Consider the following 24,434-nt stretch of genomic DNA (forward strand, 5'->3'; position numbering starts at 1 on the left):
TTTCTCACAGCTAGTCCTCATGGAGCTTGTTACTAATAAATCAACTCCTTCCTGGCACTCTCCTAGTCACGCTTCCTTTTGGGTCAACTTTTGACTTTTCTGGGGTGCCTGTTGCTCTCCACCTTCTGCCAGGCTAGTACAAACTAGCCAGAATTCAGTCCTCTCTGTAAAGCTTAAAATGTGTCCTTTTGAACCAAGTCACCAGACTGGGCTTGTCAGGGCACTGGGGCCATGGGGTGGGAGTGGAGACTGTCCTCCACCCTTGTCCTGAAGACAACAGCAGCGCTTTCCTGAGGGGGGTTGGGGGGGGGAGGGTGGTGGATGAGGTGGAGAAGACCCTGTAGGTGTACCCAATAATGGGGTGCAGGCTGGGGAAGGCCACCACAGACCACTCTAACACGGCTCTTTAAATATCCATTAATTAGTTAATATTGCCATTCCCAGAGCTAGCAGTAGCCTCTATTCTTCATAATTAAAAAGAGTTGGAGGTCTGGCAGAGCGAAGGAGGCCCTGCGTGATTTACACAGCAGCCCTGCGGCTCCAGCTGGGAAACCCGAAGGTGAGACTGGCAGATGGGTGCGGAGGCTGAGTGTGTGTTGGGGGGGGGGGCGGAGGGGGGGTTGCTGGCAAGGATGGGGGGTGCTCTGGGCTGTGACTAGAGACCTCCTAGGATCCGGGCTCTGACCCACAGCCCAGGCCCCCAGAGCTCTGCAGGCTTAGCCAGAGGCTCTTTTGCTCACCTCCTGCTGGAGTTCAGCATCCTAGCTGGAGCAAAGCTGTATTACCGGGCGCAGGTTCAGGGCTGTGCTGCTCCACCAGGAGAGAAGGGACCACTCCCTAGGGAGCCCTCCTACTTGCTCTCTGAGTAAGTAACAATCACTGGCTTCTCTTTGATTGTTGCTGCCTGCTTTTTAGGAGACGTGCCCCATGCTATTTCCTTGCCTCTGCCTAATTTTGTCTGAACCTGAGGTTCAGTGGGATCCCAGGCTCTGGCCTGTGTAGCTAGAAAGGGGGACAGGGGACCCACACACTGAAATGGCAAGAGATGCCACTCAGCAAGAGTCTCTACAGCCAGGGAGCAGGGTGGTCACCTCCCTCTGCCTCACCCTTCTTCCCAAACCTGGAGGATCCTAACAGCAGCCTTGCTTCTCACCTGTGCCTGCTCCTTCAGCCTCCCTCCTGGGAAATGGATGGGAAGGGGCAATGAGGCAGCTGTAGCTCACCTGCACTGGAAGGGGTGTCCCCTACAGTGGCAGGACCTCTACAGAGGTACCTAGTGCCTTTGCTCTGCCTCTGGCTCCCTGTATCCCGCCCCCATGCTCATGTGCACACACATCCTCATAGGCATGTGCAAGCATGCATACCCTCCTTCCCTGAGGTTCTGGAGAGGGGACAGGCAGGGGACTGGGCAAGAAGGGGGTCGGGACTGCAGTGCCCTGCTCCTGCCCACTCCTCCCACAGGGCACGGGCAATCTGCCAAGGCAGCAAGTTTGCCATCTGGAGCTGTGACCTGCGTTCTCTCTGTGCTGGGGGGTGGGGAGACTTACTGGGCTGTGCATGTGCTCAAGCATAGAAGTGAGAGCCCATGAGAGGGGAGACCCAGGCCAGACCTTGAGTGAGTTAGAGAGTGGAATGCCCTCATCAGCAGGCACCCCAGGTGAGGAGGCCCGCAGAGCTTAGAGAGGCTGCACTGCTTTCCCAGCTGAGGAGAGAGTGAGAAGCCAGGCCTTAGCCTGCCACCAGGACATGGCTGACCCTGCTTAGTGCCCAGGAGGCTCTGATCCTTTCTTGGGCATCACTGGACAAGAAGTAGAATGACACCTCTCTCTCCTTCCTGGTGATTGACATCCCAGCTGAGGCCATGGCCAGAGGTCCTATGTGTCCTTTTGTCCTTGCAGTTAAGATCTGGAAAAGGGTATTTTCTTCCACCAGTGGCATTCATATCCCTGACCACAGCCTCAGGAGTTATGTTCCAAGGCTCCTTGGAATGCCCAGGTCATAGGCAAACAGGGACCTGCTGGGACCAAATGCTGCTCTCACTCCTGCTTGCCTGACCTGTGAGCTAAGAATAGTTTTCCTCACCAGAGAAAACTATCGAAAGGAAAAGGCTTTGTGGCTGGTGACATAGCGCACTTGGATAGTGAGTGCAGTGCTATGCCATGTGCGCGACCCAGGTTTCAGCCAGGCCCCTACCTGACTGAAAGAAGTTGTGGTGTTGTGGTCTCTTTTTCTCTGTCTCTCTATCTCTATCCAAAAGAAGAAAAATAAAGTTTGTGACACGTAAAAATCACATGAAATTCACATTTTGGTGTCTAGAAATCAAGTTCTGGAGACCAGCCACACTCACTCATTTATGTGTTGTCTGTGGCCACTTTCCTGCTGTTTGGAGCAGAGTCGCTTTAAGACTGTGTGATCCATTCACCACCGGGCCATGTTTGTGTACCTCTCAACCTGCTTTGATCACCTGTTGCCTCCTCTTCTGGACATGTTGAGGTGGCACAGCAAGATCTAGAGGCAGTGGACAGCGGCTAACATTAATTTATTGAGCACTTTCTGTATACATGGCCCATTTATAGTATGTCCTTTATAACAATCCTTGGAAAGCACTAATAGCCACTTCCATTATGATAGCACAGAGGCTAGTAAAGACTAGGGGACTCGCCCACACTCATATTGCCATTTAGCAGAGGAATCTGGATTCCAACCCAGGTCTGCTTGACTGCTAAGCCCAGATTCTCTCCAGGCCACCATGACTCTAAGGTGACTGCTAGCTATCCAATGAGGACTCACCAGGAGCAGAGAAGGGGATGGAGACTGGGACTTCAGGCACCCAGCCCTCACCTGCTTCTTCAGCCTCTGAGCCTGACTTTAGGTAGGGGACAGTGGGTTACAGGCGGCAAGTCAGCAACATGGCAACAGTGATCCCTCCACCCAGTTCCACCTCCCTCCTCCTGCCTGTTGCCTCAGCAGGGCAAATGGTGCTGGCTATCTATTTTCATCACCTATTAGTTTTCCATCAGGAAGATTCCATTTGCATTTAAATAGAAAACCTCCAGCATGGCTCTGATAGAATGCTAAGGTGTTAATTACACATCCCTTCCTTTTAAAACATGAAGGCACTTTGTTTCAGCTCAGGAAAAGTGCCTTGGTTTCTTTAGCAAAGAATATTGAACTGTTCACTGCACAGCTTCCCACCAGCAGAGGGCAGAGAGGAAGTGCTTTCAGTTCTTTTAGGATTGGGGGCTGGAGGCTAGTGTGTGTTTGGGAAGCCTAAAATCAACTAAAAATGTCCAACAGCAGGAAGACTGTCAGTGGGGTGCAAATTGCTGGCATAGGGGGGACAGGGATCCCTTAGGGTACCCATTCCCTGAATTGCTTTTGAGTGTTTGGGAAAAGCTATTTGTCTTACACTCTTCCCATTCCCCAGCCTAGTGCCAGGCAGGCACTGGGGACTCCAGCAGTTGTTGAATGAATGAATGAGTCAGACAATCAGTCTGTTCTGGGGGAGATCATTCCTTCATGCACTACGATGAGTCAGGCATGCTGGAGGATTTTCATCTGAGCCTTGTGAAATGATGTATTCCCTCTCTTTCCCCTGGAGCCTACTCTAGTTCTCTTTTATCTTGAAGAACAGTACTTTGCATTTTACATACTGATTTGTAACTACGAATTCATATGCCATTGCTAACAATTACAGTAGACTATAAGATAAATCAAGCTTTATCACTCCCCTTAAAAGCAGGAAGACAGGGTCAGGAAAGTGGCACTATAGAATATACATGTGCAAAGACCTGGGTTCAAGCCCCTGGTCCCCACCTGCAGGGTGGAAGTTTCATGAGCAGTGCTGCAGATCTCAATCTCTCTCATCTCTCTCACCCTTTCTTCTCAATTCCTCTCTGTCTCTATAGAAAATAAAATAAAGTAAAATAAAAATTAATTAAAAATGGGAAGACAACCTGAGAAGTGAGGAGAGGGGCCTCAGAGTCCTCAGTCAGTTTGAACATCAGGGAAGACATGGCCCCAAATCTTGAGTCTCCCGCTTGGGGTCCCATTCACACCACCTCTCCTCAAAGTGCTGGGCTGATGACTACAATAATTACAGTATGATACCCTAAACTTGGCCCATGCCCCCCAAAGTCCAGCCTAGCCTCTCAGCCAGGCCACTGCCTGGGCTCCAGCCACATTGTTTTAAGCTGACACCAGCAGCCTTTCCTTTCCCAAGTTCACACCTTGAGACAGAGCCTGCTTGTTCTCTACTGCTCAGCCTCAGTGCCACCTCTTCTGAGAGCCTCAGACCCAAGAGCAACCTCTCCCTTGTTTCCAGGGAACTTTATCTGTAGGTGTTTACATTAAGGATGGCCTTGCATGATAACAACCATGACCGGTATTCAGAATCCTGTGCCGGGATGTTCATATGCTTTATATAGTCTGAATGTCATATAAATTTAATAATCATAAACATATAGTAATTATTTCTGATCATGAGCTGCTGGAAGTTTGGTAGGTTTCTATCATCTTGTCAAGATTGTCCATTTGCAGATGAAGAAGCTGAGACTTAAACAAGTGACATGTCTATGACCCAGAGCCAGAACAGGGTGTGAAATCCAGCTTACCAGGCCCTGAAGTCTGAATACCCAGATACTAAGCACAGGTCCCTGTACATAGCTGACATTCAGTGAGTTGAACTGAATTCAGACCTGGATCCAGAAGTTCTGGATAGTAACTGGAAGCTGGCCAGTCTGAGCCCTAGCAGTGACCTTTGAAGTTGAGCTGGATTACATACTGATGGAAGGAGCCTTGGCCTATAGGGCCAAGAGGCTGGGCTGAGGAGGCAAGGTGCTTAGAGACCTTCAGCTCCCCAGCCCCATGCTGGCCTGTATGTGCTTGGGGACACCACTGCCCATCACCCCAGAAGCATAGGCCCTGCAGAGATGGACTGAAGTAAAACTCACCTGGCCAGGGAGGAAAGAAGGAATCAAGTGTTATCAGCAGCAACAGAGGAGAGTGGGAGCTGAAGAGCCTGGGCACGGGTCATCTGGAAAGCTCTTCCTGGGAGCAGGCTGGGAACAGTGAAGGCAGGGTCCCAGGGCCCTGAGGGCTTCCCCCAGTGCTGAGAGAGACCACTGCAGTTGTCTCTGACCTAGGAATTGGGGTGCAGCAAGCCCCCATGCAAAAGGGCACACCCTGAATGTGAGAATCCTGGGGGACTCCAGAGCCCTAGGAAGCATGACCCCCATCAAGAGGACTTCAGCTGACTCACTGTGTTTTGTCACCTCTCGCTCCACAGTCTTAGCTACAGGGTCACTCTGTAAGGAGAGAGACTGAAGGGATGAGAGAGAGAGAGAGAGCGCGTGCACACACACACACACACACACACACACACACACACACACGGCCATGGAAACTAGCCAACAAAAGGATTTAGGGAGACATAGAAGAAAGAGGGAAAGGGGCTCTCGAATGCAGCACAGCACAGGTGTTTATGTAAAGGGCAAATATCCACTGAAGCCCTCACCCAACAACTGAAGCCTCTCCTGCCCTGTGGAGTTATGGGTAAAGGCAGAGGAGTGGTCTGACCATCTTGTTTCAGTTTCTCAGCTAGCCACCTCAGGAGTTTGCCTTCTAACACTCAGAGAAAGGGGCAGCACCCTCAGAGATGCCCAACCCTGGTGGCAAAGCCTGGTTTGTTTAGTTGGATCAAACTGACCCTCTGAGGCAATTTGGGCCACTTTGCTCGAAGGAGTTCATGAAAGTTTCTCAGATGAAAAGGCCATCGTTTCACTGCTTTTATTTATTTATTTTTTATATTACAGAATTACATGTCCACAGGGGTTTGAATCCATACCATTCCCACCACCAGAGTTCTGAATCTTCACTCTCCCCACTGCAATTCACCACAGTTCCCTTGAGGTTGTAGACATGGGCCAGCCATCTTATCTACAACTATCTGTCCATTTATACATAGTTGCCCCCCCTTTTTTTCTTATTCAATACTTTCTTCCTCTCCAAGGCACTCATGACATCATAACTACCTCTATAAGTCCCTCTTCTTTTCCTTCTCTCTCTCTCTGGGTGCTGATGGAGCTAAATTCAGAGTCCTCTTATCTTTATCCTATCACTTCTTCCCCACTAGGGGTATGGATCAAGGTTGTTTTTGGGGTGCAGAAGGCAGGAGTTCTGGCTTCTGTAATTGTTTCTCCGCTGAACATGGGCATTAACAGGTCAATTGATACTCCCAGCCTGTTTCTATCTCTCCCTAGTGGACCAGAGCTCTGGAGATGCAAGGGTCCAGGACACATTGGTGAGGTCATCTGTCCAGAGAAGTCGGTATGGAGTCATGGTAGCATCTGTAACTTGGTGTCTGGACTGCTTTTTTTTTAAGTATATCTTTTTCTGTCTGTGACATCAGAGCAAGACAGACTTTGGGAGTTTAAGGGGGGCAGAATGTGACTTCTTTCTGTGCCTCTGAGCTGTGATTCTAGTGGAATATCTCTTTGGAGTAAAGAAAATTTAACTTCTAATGTGTGTGTGTGTGTGTGTGTGTGTGTACTATGTATATATCATCTTTCCTTCTCTATTTTCTTTATTTTTCTTTATTTTTTTGTTGTTGTTGCTGGAGCTTCACTGCTCCAGGCTGATTTTTTTTTTTTTTCGGTTAGAAAGAGAGAGTCGAGATAGAGATAGGGACTGACAGAGAAGGGGAAGGACATCACAGCACTGAAGCTTCCTCCAGTACACTGGAGGCCAGGCTTGAGCCTGGGTTACATAGATGGCAAAGTGTGCACAAAGTGGACTGTCTTACTTTCCTTTCCTATATACAGTCTTTAGGCCATCGCTATCTCAATACAAACTAAAAGAAGGTGGCACAGTGGACAAAGTGTTAGATCTCAAGTCTGAGGTCCCAAGTTCATTCCCTGGCTCCACATATGCCAGAGTAGTGCTCTGTCTCTTTCAGTCTTCCCACTTCTCTTATAAATAAACAAATTAGAAAAACTAATAAACAGGGGCCAGGCGGTGGCACACCTGGTTAAGAGCACATATTACAGTGTACAAGGACACAGGTTCAAGCCCCTGGTCCCCACCTGCAGGGGATAGCTTCACAAGTGGTGAAGTAGGGCTGCAGGTGTCTCTCTTCCTATCTCCTCCTCCCCTCTCAATTTCTGTCTCTACTCAGTAATAAATAAAAATATTTTTTTTAAGAAAGAAAAACTAATAAACAAAGAAGAAAAGTATACATGAAAAGAAAGAAAATCAAACTAGGCAGGTGGGGCGGGCACAGCAGGTTAAGCGCCCAACCAAAAAGATATGTGTACACCTATGTTCATAGCAGCACAATTCATAATAGCTAAAACCTGGAAGCAACCCAGGTGCCCAACAGCAGATGAGTGGCTGAGAAAGCTGTTGTATATATACACAATGGAATACTATGCAGCTATTAAGAACAATGAACCCACCTTCTCTGACCCATCTTGGATGGAGCTAGAAGGAATTATGTTAAGTGAGCTAAGTCAGAAAGATAAAGATGAGTATGGGATGATCCCACTCATCAACAGAAGTTGAGAAAGAAGAACAGAAAGGGAAACTAAAAGCAGGATTTGACTAAATCTAGAGTAGGGCACCAAAGTAAAATCCCTGTGGTGAGGGGAAGGGTGGAGGCTTCCCAGGGAGACAGGGGTGGGGTTGGTGGGTGGGTGGGATGGGACACAGTCTTTTTGTGGCGGGAATGGCATTTATGTACACTCCTATTAAACTGTAGTCATATAAATCAATATTTAATTAATATGAGAGGGGAAAAATTTTAATACATAGGCTGAGTCTTTGATATGTTGACTCTCTCAAAAGCCTAGACCAGGGAGAACAGAAGCAACCGGTGGCACAGCAAGATGTTGGGTATTGTACAGCAAATCCTAACAAAGGGATTTTTCAAAGTTAACCCAATTAACAAATAATGTGATGATAACAATAACTATCCACTGTCTTCTTGAACCCTAAGATAGCAGAAACCTCACGTTTCCACTATAGAGCCTATATTTTCCCCAGTCCTGGAACTTTAGGGTGGGGCACACTTTCCTGCATGCTTCTCTCAATTCATATCAAATAATATTGCATCCGCTGATCACAATCTAATCAACACAACGAGTGCCACTTTAGTGTGCTTTACTTCAGACTGTGCCCAGAGACCTCAGGTGTGGAATGACAACCCTTCAGCTTCATTGCTCAGCTGAGACCTCTCCTTTCATAGTATTCTCTAGTTCCATTCCAGGTGGTTCACTTCCTAACAAAGTCCCAAAACCTAGATATAGACCAGGTCCCCTGAGATGGAGCATATGTTCACACGTATCCATAAACTAGGGCAAAATATATACCTGAAAGCAAAAGTACACAATAGTCTGCAGTGAGTACCCCCCCAACACTTCATCTGCACTATTCCAGCCTTTAGATCCATAACTGTTCAACACTTTGTTTGGCTTTGTATGTTAACTCTCTTTTCAGCCACCAGGTTCCAGATGCCAGCATGATGCCGACCAGACTTCCTTGGACAGGCAGCCCCACCTATGTGTCCTGGAGCTCCGCTTCCCCAGAAACCCACCCTACTAGGGAAAGAGAGAGGCAGACTGGGAGTATGGACCAACCAGTCAACGCCCATGTTCAGCAGGGAAGCAATTACAGAAGCCAGACCTTCCACCTTCTGCATCCCACAGTGACCTTGGGTCCATACTCCCAGAGAGATAGAGAATGGGAAAGCTATCAGGGGAGGGGATGAGATATAGAGATCTGGTGGTGGGAATTGTGTGGAGTTATACCCCTTCTATACAACGGTTTTGTTAATGTCTCCTTTTATAAATAAATAAATAAATAATCCCAATTTGAGCCCCTGGCTCCCCACCTGCAGGGGAGTCACTTCGCAAGTGGTGAAGCAGGTCTGCAGACATCTATCTTTTTCCCCCCTCTCTGTCTTCCCCTTCTCTCTCCATTTCTCTCTGTCCTATCCAACAACAATGACACCAATAACAACAATAATAACCACAACAATGATAAAAAAAAAAACAAGGGCAAGAAAAGGGAAAATAGCCTCCAGGAGCTGTGGATTCGTGGTGAAGGCACTGAGCCCCAGCAATAACCCTGGAGGCAAAAAAGAAAAAAAATCAAACTAGAAAAAAAATGTTTAATTCCCTGAGAAGACACTCTTGGAGTAAGAATGTAAATTGAGACCCAGTAACCCCATGTCAAGTATTTAACTGTGTGATCTTGGGCAAGTCTGTTCATCTGTAAAATGGGCCTTGGAGAGGTTCAGAGAGGAGGAGATGAGGTCATCGTTGTCCAGGGCTTAGAACAGAGTCTCTGCCCTGTAGCGTTCGCCTTTCTTATTGCTGTCTTCCTGCTTCTTCATTTCTGCATCTATAAAAGGGAACCATAGCCCCAGTGTAGGTCAGACAGATTTAATGTGAGGGTTCCTTTATGAGGTTATAAAGACAGGGTTGTGATTATCCATCTGTCAAAACCACCCACCTTTACATCTTATGGTAGGTCGTTTATACCTGATTGTTATGCAAATTTATGCAGTCAGTCAAGCAGTCATGAAGGTCTGGAACATAGGAGATGTTCTTTTTGCTCTTATTCCCTGACCCTCTCCCCAGGCAGAGAGGAAGGGAATGAGAACTCTAGAAGCAGCAGAGGAGGGCTGTGTGGGGAGGAGGTGTCTGCACATAGGCCCTATTGATTTTGTTGGTAATGAGCCTCCAGCTATGCTGATGTTTCCGGAAACTCAGACAGCAGGCTTTGAGCTGCAGAGGCAACACCTGGATGAGCGGTTGCCTTTGTTCACCAGCTCTTGCTCCCATGGCCAGTGGGCCCTATGAGCTGTCTCATCCACCATCTCTCTGCCATAGTTGTCCCTGTGAGTCCCAGGTTCTCTGCACAGCTGCCCTTCAGTCCTGAGCAGGGTGCCCTGATGACCACTGGCTGATGAACTGACACCTAATGAATACTGGCCCTAGGAGACAGCTGTCTTGTCAGAGAGGAGAGCATGAGCTGAGCACACATTGAAAATGCTGGTGAGAGGATGCTACAGCCCAATTAAGGAGGAATGTGTGAGTGTGTGAAGGGACTGGAGGGGGTTGGGAGTAGAATATAATTAAGAATCAAGTAAATCTGATCTCTGGAGACAGATTACAGGCCACTAGCAAGCAGCTCACTGAAGTGACAGATGCCTGGGTGATTGCTGGATGTGAGCCAATAGCCCTAGACCAAAGGACATCGCGCTTGTCTCTGTTTGTCCTGGGGGGCAGGGAGAGTGATGCCTACATGTAAATAGCCCATCCCCCAATGAAGGTTAATTTAAAACTCACTTTGTAGACTATCTGCTCTAAGCAAATATTTGGGGGCAGGGCTGCTGGCTTCCCTCTCTTCTTTGTCATATTAAGAGTTAAAGACCGAGGAACAGACAAATGCGGAGAAGCAGATAGGATGAAGTCATTTCAAGTCTCCAGTCCTTTCAGCATCGTTTCCCACATCTCTGCAGAGATATTCACATCTCAGAGCCAGGAGAGAGCAACGAGGATGTGTTGAGATTATGGCAACTAAGCAAGCCATCAGGGCGATGGCAGCTCTAAATTATAGTTCTGAACGTGAAAGCCTGGTGATAAGAAGGTCATGTATTCATCCCAGATTCTTTCTCTGGTGAAAATGAGCTTGGGCTTTGTCAGCTGTGGTCTAATTCTAGGTGATGAAATAAAGACAGCGTGTCCCTGTCAAAATTAGCAGGCTGGGGTCCAGGATTAAAGCAAACAAAGGCAGGCAGCCCAGAATAACCTGGCGTTTTAGGACAGAGCTAAGTCACAAGGCTGCACTTACCTGCAGGTGTCAAGACTGATTGGCCCTATTTCCTAGGGTCTATTTCCAAGGCTCTTCTCCTCCCCTTGAAATAAGTAAATAAACAAATAGCCCCACACTGAATATAAAAAGGTACTGGCCCTGAAATCCTGCCTAATTTAAGCTCTGCTCACAAAGGAGGCAGAGCACTCAGGAAGGGTGGAAATCAAGTAAGTAAATGTCAGCACAGGAGCTGGGCAGAGGCCATTAGCTAGGAGAATCTCCAATTAGCAGCCTTTGAATGAGAGCAATGAGAGAGCAGCCTGACACGTGAGGTCACTGTGGAGAAGGACAGTGTTCATGGGCATGAAGGCTCGTGGCTGCAGTCGATAGAGGATTACAGACAGATGTGCAGATGCCAGCCCAGTGACAGGGGTCCCAGCCCAGAATGCCTCTTCAAAATGCCTTTTTCCCATTCCTCCCATACCCCAGACTCTGCCTCAAGGAGCCCAGCCATTTCATGATTTATCTGGAGAGACTGTCTCTCTTTGGCTTGAACCCAGAGACCAAACGGGCAGCTCACAGCCAAGTCCAGAGTTAGTTGGAGCAGACAAAGAAGGACAGCAAAGTCCTTGGTAAACAGTGCCTGGGAGAGCATATATTCCCTCTTTCCAGCGCAGGCCTACTTAAACAAGGGAGCTTCATTGACCATAGAGTCTGGAGTTAGCACCAGTCCCAGACAACTCAGCCCAGGTTTGAACTCTAGCACCACACACAAAGCAGGTGCTATGGAATGGGGGGAGGCTCTGGTGCTGTCTTGTCTGTCTCAATCTGAAAGGCGCTATTGGGTAGTTGGAAAAGTCATGATGCATTTTTGCATAGAAAAACAAAAATACATCATGATTTTCCCAACAACCTAATAGAAAGTACCTGTCTGCCTGTTTATGAAGGAAAGAGAACCTTGTTTGCACAGAGATATTTTCATTTAATGCTACAATCATGTTATATATATATATATATATATTAACTCATGATTGCCAGTCCTGAGCACTTTTACTTTCTTTTTCATAAGTAATCATTTCTTCATCCAGAAGAGGAAAAAGATAAGTATTTCTCTTCCATTTCCTCTAAATTGGAAGCTCTCAGATTAAGCCTCTTCAAAGCCACGTATATTGGTGATTCCCATGTCCTGTCAGTTCGAGAAGTTAGGTGGGAGTGGAAATGAGGTTGAAAATGAGAACAGAGAGACATTCTGAGTTAGAACAGTTGAGTCTTATTGTTTTTATTTATCAGGCAGCTAGCAGGTACCTCCTGAGTGCCTGTGAGCTCTGGAAGTTTCCAGAGTCTACAGTGGGGGTAAGATGCAGAGTCAAGGGAAAACTGGGTATGTCTGCTTTTTGCTCCTGGGCGGTGAAGTGGAGGAAGAAAGCACAACTATCTGAGGTTACCAGTGAAGGTTTTGGGAGGGGGGATGTTTAAGCAGGGTCTTCAAAGGGCTGTGAGATCTGGACAGAGAGGAATGGAAGGTTTTCCAAGTAGGGAAAAACTAGACCCAGTATAGTGGAGAACAATCAAAAGATTTCCAGATAGGACACACTATCCTGTTAAATGTGAGCACTTCTGATCTACTTACATGAAAAAACGCTCATTGATTTGAAATTCAGATTTAACTGAGGGACGTGTATTTTTACTTACTAGATCTGATTACATTGTGTTAGGAGCAACTAGAGTCCTGGTAATATTCCAGGTACTTAAATGGGTTAGATGTAACCCATGGCAACCACTTCTGCAAAGTGAGTCTAGCCAGCCCATTTCACAGGGGAGGAAACTAAGGCTCATGGCAGTGAAGCAACTAATGATTCTGATCCAAGCAATTAACGGGTGGCAGTGACAGAATTTCACCCTGGGCTGGACCAACTCCAAAGATGCCTTGTGAGCTGTGATAGGTCAGAAGGGATAGGGGAACCAGGGACAACCCTTACTTGGGTGCAGGGCTAAGGAGCTAGGATTCTTGAAGGCAATAGGAGGGCTTACAGGTTTCTGAGCAAGGCAGTGAGAGGATTAGTGCTGTGTGTGGAAGATTCAACCGGCAGCAGACTGGGAAAGGGAAGATGACTTCAGGCCGAAGAAAACCATGCTGTTTTTACACAGTGGCTTCTGGAACACCTACAAGGTCCCAGGCAGAAAGGCAGGATGGAAAAAAAAAGGTATAGCTTCTGCCTTGGTGGAGCGTGTAGCCTGATATTAACTGGCAACTCATTTCAGCAAAGGGTAGTGAGTTTTATGGGGGAGGAACTTGCCCTACTTAGATCATCAGAATAGCTTACTGGCTGGAGAGGAGGACCTAAATTAGGGCTATGGAAATGGGAACATATGGTCTTTTGTGGGCTAGGCTTCTAGAATATTTGCAAGACATCACCAGATGAATTTTTTCTTTTCTTTTTCTTTTTTAACTTTATTTAATTTGGTAGGACAGAGAGAAATTGAGAGAGGAGAGGAGATGGAGATAGAGAGGGAAACAGGAAAAAGAGACAGCTGTAGACCTGCTTCGCAGCTTGTGAAACATCCTCCCTGCAAATGGGGATTAGGGGCTAAAACCCCAGGTCTTTGCAATTAGTAATGTGTGCACTTAACTCGGTGTACCACAATTCAACTATCCCCACCCCATAGTGATTTTATTCTTAAAGAGGAAATACATGAAGCCGGAGAAACATAGATCATTACAATCCAGCGCTAACTCCAAATTCCAGTTATTTGGGTGTGTCATGACCTCCCCACCCCCATGCCCAGGCTTCAGGTTTATTTGTGTCCATTCACACACAAAGCAGCAAAGACAAGTGGCCAGGAATGAAGATCTCAATGACCTCAACATTTCAGCTAAATGCAGAAAACTCTCAAAGGAAAACACAGGCATAATCTTTGTGACCTAGGAGTGGGCAATGTTTTCCCCTTGCTTTTTTTTTTTTTTAAAGATTTTTAAAAAACATTTATTTATTCCCTTTTGTTGCCTTTGTTTTATTGTTGTTATTATTGTTGGATAGGACAGAGAGAAATCAAGAAAGGAGGGGAAGACAGAGAAGGGGAGAGAAAGATAGACACCAGCAGACCGGCTTCACTGCCTGTGAAGCAAACCCCCTGCAGGTGGAGAGCTGGGGGCTCAAACCAGGGTCCTTATGCCTGTCCTTGCACTTTCCACCACATACGCTTAACCTGCTGTGCTACTACCTAACTCCCCCACCCCCTTGCTTTCTTGAGATATAACTGACAGGGGCCAGGTGGTGGTGCAGCTGGTTAAGTGTACACATTACAGTGTGCAGGGAAACTTCGTGAGTGGTGAAGCAGGGCTACAGGTGTCTCTTTCCCTCTTTATCTCCCCCACTTATCTCAAGTTCTCTCTGTCTCTATCCAATAATAAAGGATAAAAAATAATAAACTCCTAAAATAAATAAAGTTAAAATATTTGAAAAGATATACTTTAAAAAGATATAATCAATACAAAATATTGTATAAGTAGGGCAGGGGAAATATCATAATGGTTATGCAAACAGACTCTCATGCCTAAGGCTCCCAGGTCCCAGGTTCAATCCCCTGCACCACCATAAGCCAGAGCTATGCAGTGCACTGGTTAAAAAAAAAAGTAAATCAAACAAACAAACATTATGTAAGTTAAAGGTTTACAGTATGATGATTTGGTGCACAGATGTATTATGAAATGATTTCCATATAAGGTCTGTTAAGAACTCTGTCCCTTTATGTAATGGTGTGTGTGTGTGTGTGTGTGTGTGTGTGTGTGTGTTGATAACATTTAGGATATATTCTTAATAACTTCTTTTTTTTTAAAGATTTTATTTATTTATTAATGGGAAAGGTAGGAGGAGAGAGAAAGAATCAGACATCACTCTGGCACATGTGCTGCTGGGGATCAAACTCAGGACCTCATGCTTGAGAGTCCAAAGCTTTACCACTGCGCCACCTCCCGGACCACTCTTAACAACTTCTAAGTAGATAGTATAATATTGTTAACTATAGTCAGGCTGAGTTCTTAGGAATAAAGTCAAAAGAACAGGCAACAAGAACAAAAAGAACAAGCAACAAAAGAAAAAAATATGTGTCAGTATTTCTTTTGCTTAGTATCCCATTGTATGGGTACAGTACTCTTCTTAATTTTATTTTTAAAGGTTTATTTATCTGTTATTTTATTAAGGAAGTAGTGATTTACAAAACTGTTGTCACATAGGTATAAGCTCTCATGCTTCCATGATAGGTGTCACTGACAACTTAGGTTCTTGTACACCACTGTACACTGGGCTCCAGTGCCCACTCAACTTGCTCCCTCCATCCTCTCCCTATATCTTTGGCTTTCCTTCAACAGACCAGGTATAGTCCAAGTTTTATCCTGTGTTTTGTCTTTCACTCCTAGTTTCTGGAGTTCCACCTATAAGTGAGGTCAACTGACATTTATCTTTCTCTTTCTGGCTGATCTCACTTTTCATGATTCCTTCAAGTTCCATCCCTCATTCCACCAGGACCAGAATCATTGGTCACCAGGAATCTTGTTTTTATAGCTTCACTGAAAAGCAGTCGAATCTGGAAAACACCAGAATATATCTTACTTCCTTATGTATAGTTAACTAAGTAGATAGAATGATTGAAGAAAGTGAAGTAGGGATAGTAGAGGAGGGTGTTTAGGTCTAAGTAATAAATATATGATTTGAGAATTTATTATGCCTTCTTTAGGCCATTCTTTTGGTCTAAGTCTAATCATGGAGGGCTATTAAGCACTTTTACTTTGAGTTATATAATTTCCCCTTGCTTATAGACAAATGTACACATATACCCAATACTCTAGGTCCTAGCCTGTATCTAGTATCTATAACTTTGTTAGAGAACATGCCATCCCGGGTTATAGTGCACATGGTTGAACTCATGTGTTACAATGCATAAGGACCAAGGTTTGAGCTTCCAGTCTGTACCTGTAAGGGGGAAGCTTTGCTAGTCATGAAACTTTCTGGGTTTTAGTTCTTTATTTTATTTTTATTTTAAAAATTTATTTATTTATCTAATAGGATAGAGAGAAATTGAGAGGGGAGGTGTTTCTCTGACTCTCTTCCTCTCTATTTCCCATTCCCCCTTCGATCTCTGACTGCCTCTATCCAATAAATAAAGATTTTTTTTTTTTTGAGAAGAGAAAATGTGTCATCTGAAGTGGAACTAGGTAGTCCCTAGTTAGCAAGGATCTTACTAGATTAGAGTTGGGAGGTTGACATCTCAGACTTGGAGTGTCTGGAGACAATCTGCAGTAACAAGTCAGTAGCAGCATAATGTGGCATGGTAGGTGCCACAACTTTCTTAACCATTTATCTGTTGCTGGGAATCTGGGTTGCTTCCAGGTTTGGGCTATTGCAAATAGTGCTGCTGTGAGCCTCAGGCATGAAAGTCTCTTTGCATAACCATTATGCTATACCCCCACCCCAAACTGTCCACTTTAAATGGTTGAAATGTATGGTATGTGAATTATATTTCACTAAATGTATGTAAAAAAAGAGCAAAGACTTTAGCACCCCATGGGTGTGGGTTTATATGCCAGTTCTCCACTTGACCTTGAATTAATCAGCTTCCTGGGTTTTAGTTCCTTATTTTATTTTTAATTTTAAAGTTTATTTATCTAATAGGACAGAGAGGAACTGATAGGGGAGGGGAATATAGAGAGGGAAAGAGAGATACCTGAAGCACTGCTTCACTGCTCTTAAAATTTCCCCCATTGCAAGTGAGGACTGGAGGCTTGAACCTGGGTCCTTACACATGGTAATGTGTGCACTCAACTGGGTGTGCCACCACCCATTCTGGCTTTAGTTTTTTCTTTTTTAAAGATTTATTTTTATCTATTTATTTATTCCCTTTTGTTGCCCTTGTTGTTTTATTGTTGTAGTTATTCTTGTTGTCGTCATTGTTGGATAGGACAGAGAGAAATGGAGAGAGGAGGGGAAGACAGAGAGGGTAAGAGAAAGACAGACACCTGCAGACCTGCTTCACCGCTTGTGAAGGGACTCCCCTGCAGGTGGGGAGCTGAGGGCTCTAACCGGGGTCCTTACTCTGGTCCTTGCGCTTAGTGCCACGTGCACTTAACCCGCTGCGCTACCGCCCAATTCCCAGTTTTAGTTTTTTCATCTGTAAAGAGAGGATTACTTTAGTATCTTTCATAGAATTGCTGAGATGAAAGGAAATAATACATGTAAAGTACTTGGCACAATTCCAGGTGCATATTACGTTTTTAGCTGGTATTACTCATACTAGAAGGGTTGGATGAGTAACAAGTTTTGTGTGTGATCACAGACCCTACTAAAGTCTAGCACTTCCACTTGTACAAAGGCATTCTCTGAGAACTGTATGGAACTGGCTTTCTTTATGGAAGTTACGACTGCAATTACATAGGAAAATCCAAGATTTGATAGTATACTTCTTGATTGTTGAAACACAATCCTGAGAATTAAATAACAAAATCACATACTTGCAAGATGTCCAGTAGCACCAATAGTCAGTGCCAAGTAGTGCTCTGGTCAGAAAGCCAGAGCTAGAACCAACCGGAAGACATGCACAGATCAACTAGTGTTGATGAAAGGTTTCAGTGCCTTGTCAGGGAAAATTTGTATTAGCTTTATGTCCTGGAAGTGGAATTCCTTTTTAGGTAAATGATTGACTAAATGAGGATGTAGCCCAGAGCAACAAAGAAAAAAACCTTAAAGTATATTTATTTATTTATTTATTTATTTATTTATGCACTTGCACACTTGAGAAAGAGAGAGAGAAAACCAGAGTATCACTCTGGCACATGTGATGCCAGGAACTAAATTCGAACCTCACGTTTGAGAGTTCAATTCTCTATCCACTGAGCTGCAGCAAAGAAATATTGACTGCAATTTCTGGAGCCTTCATGTGACACTTGTTTTTCGTTCATTAAATATATGAACTGTGGAGATCAAATATTTGTATTTACACATATAAGTCATGCTGGAAAGTATAACTGCCTACAAGTGTATGAAAAAAATTAGTTCAACTGGAAGATAATTTTTTTAAAAAGTTCATAGTGGGAGTCGGCTGGTAGGGCAGTGGGTTAAGCGCACATGGTGCGAAGCACAAGGAGCGGCAGAAGGATCCTGGTTCCAGCCCCCGGCTCCCCACCTGCAGGGGAGTCGCTTCACAGGTGGTGAAGCAGGTCTGCAGGTATCTCTCTTTCTCTCCCCCTCTGTCTTCCTCTCCTCTCTCTATTTCTCTCTGTCCTATCTAACAATGACGACATCAACAACAATAATAAATACAGCTACAATAAAAAACAACCAGGGCAACAAAAGGGAAATATAAATATAAATAAATATTTAAAAAGTACATAGTAAGGAAAAGATCATCTGAAGTAGCAAATAACAGTTTTAATTTCTTTTAATCTTCCTCTCTGGTTTAAATAGAGAAAGGATTTTAGGGAGTCATGTGGTAGTGCAGCAGGTTAAGTGCACATGGCGCAAAGTGCCAGGACTGGCATAAGGATCCCAGTTTGAGCCCCTGGCTCCCCACCTGCAGGGGAATCACTTCACAGGCAGTGAAGCAGGTCTGCAGGTGTTTATCTTTCTCTCCTCCTCTCTGTCTTCCCCTCCTCTCTCCATTTCTCTCTGTCCTAACAATGACAACATCAATAACAACAATAATAACCACAACAATAAAAAACAACGAGGGCAACAAAAGGGTGTCGGGCTAGCATCACGGGAGGGAGAGATAACCCAGGAACCAAGTTCGTGGCAGTAGCAATACAAATCTTTATTCATGTGGACGCCCCAGAGTTGGCGTGTAGGCACCTGGTTAAAACCATGTGGAGGCAAAAACCGCAATGGCTGGGGTCTGCCTCCCCCTGCACGTCTGCTCCTCTCCCGGTTGGGATGCAGAAGAGAGAAGACAGAAATGAAAGTGGCTTTACAATCCCATAAGTATTGAGGAGAGGGGTGGAGAAAAATGGGAGGGGCTGGAAAGGTAGAACCTCCCTAGTAACTGTTTCAAGGGTTTTAACAGGTGGGATTAATGTTACCCTGCAGGCAGGGCAGTCTCGAAGTAGATAGATCAAAGGAATGGAATGGGTGGGGATCTTTCAGGCAAAATAATGATTATGTAAATAGGCCATAGTATCGGCAATGCAGGGTGGAGCAGGAGGAGCTGGCTTAATGCCTGACATCTTCCCCTTTCTTTTTATCTAAAGGCCATAGTATCAGGGATGCAGGGCGCTTTGTGAAGCAGGGAGTCTGATAGGACGAGGCACACCTTTGGGATTACTACTGTCTCTTCTTGCTCAAACTCTCGGTAGAGAGAGAGAGAGACTAACAGGACAGACGCACCCCTCAGGTTCAAGCCCTGCCAAGCTCAACCACATCCTCATAATTTCCCGACAAAAGGGAAAATAAATAAATAAATAAATAAATAAATAAATAAAAAAAAGAGAAAGGGTTCCAAGAGTAAAGATCAACCCCCCTCCCAAAGGGGTCTAAAACAGGTGGAGACATTGCCTGCATTAATAACTACTAATGTTGAATCTGCTATATGCAATGCACTTTACAAAGATTTTCTACTGCACTAAGTCTGGGAAGGGGAATGTATTTATTGTTATTTTTTTAAATATTTATCTATGAGAAAGAGAGGGAGAGAGAATCAGATCATCATTCTGGCACATGCAATGCCTAGGATTGAATTTGGGACCTCACGCTTGAGAGTTCAGTTCTCCACTGTGTCACCTTCCAGGCCACTAGGGGGAGCCTCTTTAACCCCCATGTTACAGATGAGAAGATATCAGTAGAAGCCTGGTTTCCTAACATCACAAGGTGGTAGATGGCAGCCCCAGTGTCTGAGCATCTGGGGTCTGAAACCATATGGCAGGTTCACCTTTGTCTATATAACTGGCTAGCTCAGCCTGGTGCTCCAATGAAGATGAATCTTTAAGTGACACGCTTTCCTTTCTTCTAGCTAAATCATTTGGAACCTTTTAAGTTTTCTTAGTGGTGTTCACCCAAGACACTTCATTTTCAACCTTGACTGTCCAGTTGCTGGGTTCTCCCCCTGAGGACACTGATAAAATGGGTCTCAGCCTTTCAGTCTTAGCTAAAATGGTTCCTAGGTAACTCTGTTGCAGGCAAGATGAGGCCAAAATGTGTTTCCCATAATGTTTGGTTCATCATGCTAATTCGACAAGGAACTGAGAGAAGAGCATGATTTCAGGTACTTTAAGCTTTTATTCAGGAAAAGTGAAAGCATATGCACAGAGAGACATATGGGGAAAACGGCAGTATGGTAATGAAGCTGGGCTCTTTTATGCGTTTTCTAAAGGCCCTACCTTAACTTCTTTTCTAAGTCGCACTTACACCTATTATCACCTCTGGATGTTCTTTGTTTTTCCTTTTTCCTCTCAGGTAAGGGAAACAAGAACCTGACTTCCTCAAGTGTTCTCCAAATTCTCTTTCCTCTCAGTGATAGGGCAAAAACAAAGATTCTTCATCACAATAGTTCCAGGCTTTGGTGGAACTGGAGTTGAGGGAGCTCTGGTCCACACCTTTTCCCAACAATTCCAACAGGATGCCAAACTGAAGACTGCTGGAAAGGGAACTCTGTGATAATGGTATGAAGCCCCAGTTTCTAAACCTGTGTCATGAAGGTATTCAGACAAAATGCTCTGATCTCCATTTAGCTGTGGCTAGACCTGAAGAAGCTGAGCCTTTAAGAAGAAATATACTGGGCCTAGACAGTGGCTTGCCTGGTACAATGCACATATCATTGTGTGCTAGGACCCATGTTCAAGCCCCAAATCCCAACCTTCTGAGGAGAAACTTCAGGAATGGTGGATCAGTGTTGCAGGACCTCATGGTCTCTCTCTCTCCTTCCTTCCCTCTTTCTTTTTCACCCTTTGTTGAAAAGAAAAAAGAAAAATGATTACTGGGAGTGATGGAGTCATGCAGGCACCAAGCCTCAGCCATAACCCTGGTGTCAAAAGGAAGAAAGAAAGGACGGAAGGAAGAAAGGAAGAAAGAATAAGTGTATTTCCCTAATTTACACACAAAGTCAGTCCAGCAGGCACTCTTGCTCTGAAGACTCCTGCTAGATGGATTAGAAGACCAAACCCAGGCTTCAGGCCAGCAATCCCAGGACCAGGCAGTTGTTTAACCAGCTAAATTGTTGTGTGAACAAAATGTACCACTGCGGCAACTCTCCCCTCACCCTGCACAGTGGCCTGGACTCTGAATCCAGCTGACCATGCAACCTAGCTCACTCTCATCTGGCTTCAGTCCCATCCTCTAAGAGCAAGAGGACAGTTCAGCTCAAAAGCAGGCCTAGAGATGCTGTGTCATTTCAGGAAACAGACGAGAAAGACATCAAAGGAGAATGACAAGCAGGGGACTAGGAGACAGACACCCACGCTGCCTTCTCCTCAGCTGTCTCTATTGTTTGCAAAACTGATAATATGAAGCCACTATGTCTGTGCAGTGATCATGGAGAAGCAGCCAAATTTTAACATTCTGAATTTCAGTTTTCATAGTTACATCAATGGAAAGACAAAATAAATAAATAAATAAATAAATCTCTTTCTGTGTGAACATATGTATTAGCACCTATTTTAATCTCAGAATTGCTCACCTGGAAACCCTGATCAGACACATATGGATTTGATTTCTGCAGCAGGGTATGAGGCCTCCATTTTCAGCCTCTGTGCTTATATTCTTTCCCCTTTTCTTTTAAAGATAGTTATTTGAATGAGAGAGATACAGATAAGAGAAGTGTGTGTGTGATGGGTGGGGAGGAGACAGAGAGAGACCAGAGCACTGCTCAGCTTGAGAAGGGGGGGAGAGGAGAGAGAGATATGGAGAGAGAGATAATGGAGAGAGAGATATGGAGAGAGAGATGGAGAGAGAGAGGCCAACCAGAGCCCTGCTCAGCTCTGATTTATGGTGGTCCTGGAGATTGAACTTGGAACTTTTGGTGCTTCAGGCATGAAAGTCTTTTTGCATAACCATATGCTGTTGCCCGAGCCCTCAGCTTGGCTTATGGTGGTGCTGGGGATTGTACCTGGGGTCTCAGAGCCTTTTGCATAACTATTATGCTACCTTCCCAGCCCCCTTCTACAAGTTTCTATCCTTATTAAAGTTATCAATACATTCCAGCTAACATTTATAGGATGCCAGCTATTTCCTTACACTGGACTGGTGCTAGAGACTGAGCTGTGGTTGACATTATCCTTGTGCCCTAGGAGGTCTCAGACTAGCTGAAAGCTGTACTTTTTTTTTAAAGTTTTTAAAATTATCTTTATTTGTTGGATAGAGACAATCAGAAATTGAGGTGGTGGCACACGTGGTTGAGTGCACATGTTAGAAATTGAGAGGGGAAGCACAGGCGGCACAAAGCACAAGGACTGGCATAAGGATCCCGGTTCGAACCCCGGCTCCCCACCTGCAGGGGAGTCGCTTCACAGGCAGTGAAGCAGGTCTGCAGGTGTCTATCTTTCTCTCCCCCCTCTGTCTTCCCCTCCTCTCTCCATTTCTCTCTGTCCTATCCAACAATGACAACAACAATAAAACAACAAGGGTAACAAAGGGAATAAATAAATAAAATAAATTTAAAGAAAAAAGAAATTGAGAGGGGAGGGGGAAATAGGGAGAGAGAAAGGGAGACACCGGCAGCACTGCTTCACCACTTGAAAAGCTTTACCCCTGCAGGTGGGAACTGGGGGCTCAAACCTGAGTCCTCGTGCATTGTAGTATGTGTGCTTAACCAGATATGCCATGACCAGGCCCTGAAAGCTGCACTTCTATGATTTATCGCAGAACAAGTCACACCAGACCTAGAGATTCAACAGCAACAATAATAGTGAATCCCATCAACTCCATCAAGTCTGCTCAAAGAGTTTCTTCAATCCAGCAGATTAGAATTCGAAAATTCAAACACAGGGACAAATTGCTCTGGCCTGATGTTCCCAGGTGGAACTGTGAGGTCATCGGGAGTAAAAACAGCACTGTAGACTTGTCATATATCCACTTTCTGGTTGTCCATGTTAGGGAGTCTTTGTTGGAAGGCTGCCTGGGCTGTGCATGCACAACCCAGAGAGTGGTGTCTTGGAGGGCAGCTCTCAGAGGAGAGGAGCACCCACCAACCCCTGACAGCCAGTCTCACAGCAGGCAGAGTGGGTACACTGGGTCAGGGCAAGAGAACTGAGCAAGGCGTGGCTTACACACTCAAGCCAATCTCAACACACTCAGTCTCAATCTCTCTGTCTCTGCCTCCCAAGCTTCTTTGTCACTGTAGCCCAACTCCAGGTAAGGTCTGGCACACAGTAGGCCCACCATTAATTTCAGCTGAAAAAGTCACAGGAGAGAAACTGTCACCATTCAAAAAAAAAAAAACAAACCTATTATCTGGTACATATTACCAGTTACTATGGGGCGTAAGGCTACCTGGAAGTGATAAGCAAAAAGTCTCAAAAAGAGACCAGAGCCAAAACAGACCTACTCAGCCAAGCAATATGCTGTTCTCCCCACTTTAGGAGAGCACAGCACAAAGAACCTTATTTTATTTTATTTTTTTACTGCCACCATGGTTATCGCTGAGGCTCGGTGCTGGCACTGTGAACCCACTCCTCCTGGCAGCCATTGTTTTCTATTTTACTGGATAGGACAGAGAGAAGTTGAGAGTGGAGGGGGAGATAGGAATAGAGAAAGATAGACACCTACAGACCTGTTCACTGTTTGTGAAGCATCCCCCCTGCAGATAGGGAGCAGGGGCTAGAATACAGGTCCTTGCAATTTGTACTATGTGTGTTTAACTGTATGTACCACTGCCCCCCCCCACCCCCCCCACAAGAACCTATGGTGGCTGCTCACAAGCAATGGGAACTAACTGGAGAAAGCTTGCTAAGGAAAGGCTGGATTTCCCTTCTCTGCTACTGACATGATCAAAGGAAGCAGCAGGCCAGCAGGTGATTAGCGCTGTGTTCCTGCATGCCTGTGAATGGCCTATTTTTGCAAGCACCATCTCACCTTTTAAATACGGCTGCTGGGAAATGCAGAACGCTGCCCGTGTTCTTTTCCCCAGGTGCACTACTTGGCTTGTAAGTGAACTGCAGTATGGGTGGCCTCTAGAATCTACACTGCCAGTTGTTAGTACTTGAATTCAGTTAACCTTCATTAACCCTGGGATCTCACTGACGGAGATGCCCCGATCCCCTGCTCTGTGCATTGATACCTCTGCCCCCCTTTCCTTGCTGTGCCTTCCTTAGCCCAACTCCCAATCCTCTGGGGCTGTGAGTGGTAAAGAGATGTCTCCACAGACTCCACCTCTTTCTGGTCTGCCCACTTGAAGGGCTGTCCATACCCCAGCTATGAAAGGACAGAGCTGTCTGACAAAGGGATTAGTAAGGGACCTTCAGGTCCCTGTGCACAACACAGCCTCACCTTCAAGAGGCTCATACTATTCCTCTGTATATTTTCAGCTTCTCATTGGCATGGGAATCTGGCAGTGGCTGTCTAGGAACTGTGGCTGGCACACCCTGGTGTCATTGCCAAGAAAGGAGAGCCCTCTTTCCTGTCTGCAGTGCAGCTAGAACAGCC

At 45.4% G+C, this 24,434-nt stretch overlaps 1 long non-coding RNA gene across 1 annotated transcript; it reads left to right on the forward strand.

Moving 5' to 3' along the window:
• Window positions 1-377: 377 nt before the first annotated feature.
• On the forward strand, window positions 378-8,523 carry LOC132534730 (uncharacterized). Its single transcript, XR_009546439.1, has 3 exons — window positions 378-559; window positions 7,843-7,890; window positions 8,494-8,523. It is a non-coding gene; the product is annotated as an uncharacterized LOC132534730 (long non-coding RNA).
• Window positions 8,524-24,434: the final 15,911 nt, after the last annotated feature.

The sequence above is a fragment of the Erinaceus europaeus genome, chromosome 19, assembly GCF_950295315.1.
Source record: "Erinaceus europaeus chromosome 19, mEriEur2.1, whole genome shotgun sequence".
NCBI lineage: Eukaryota > Metazoa > Chordata > Mammalia > Eulipotyphla > Erinaceidae > Erinaceus > Erinaceus europaeus.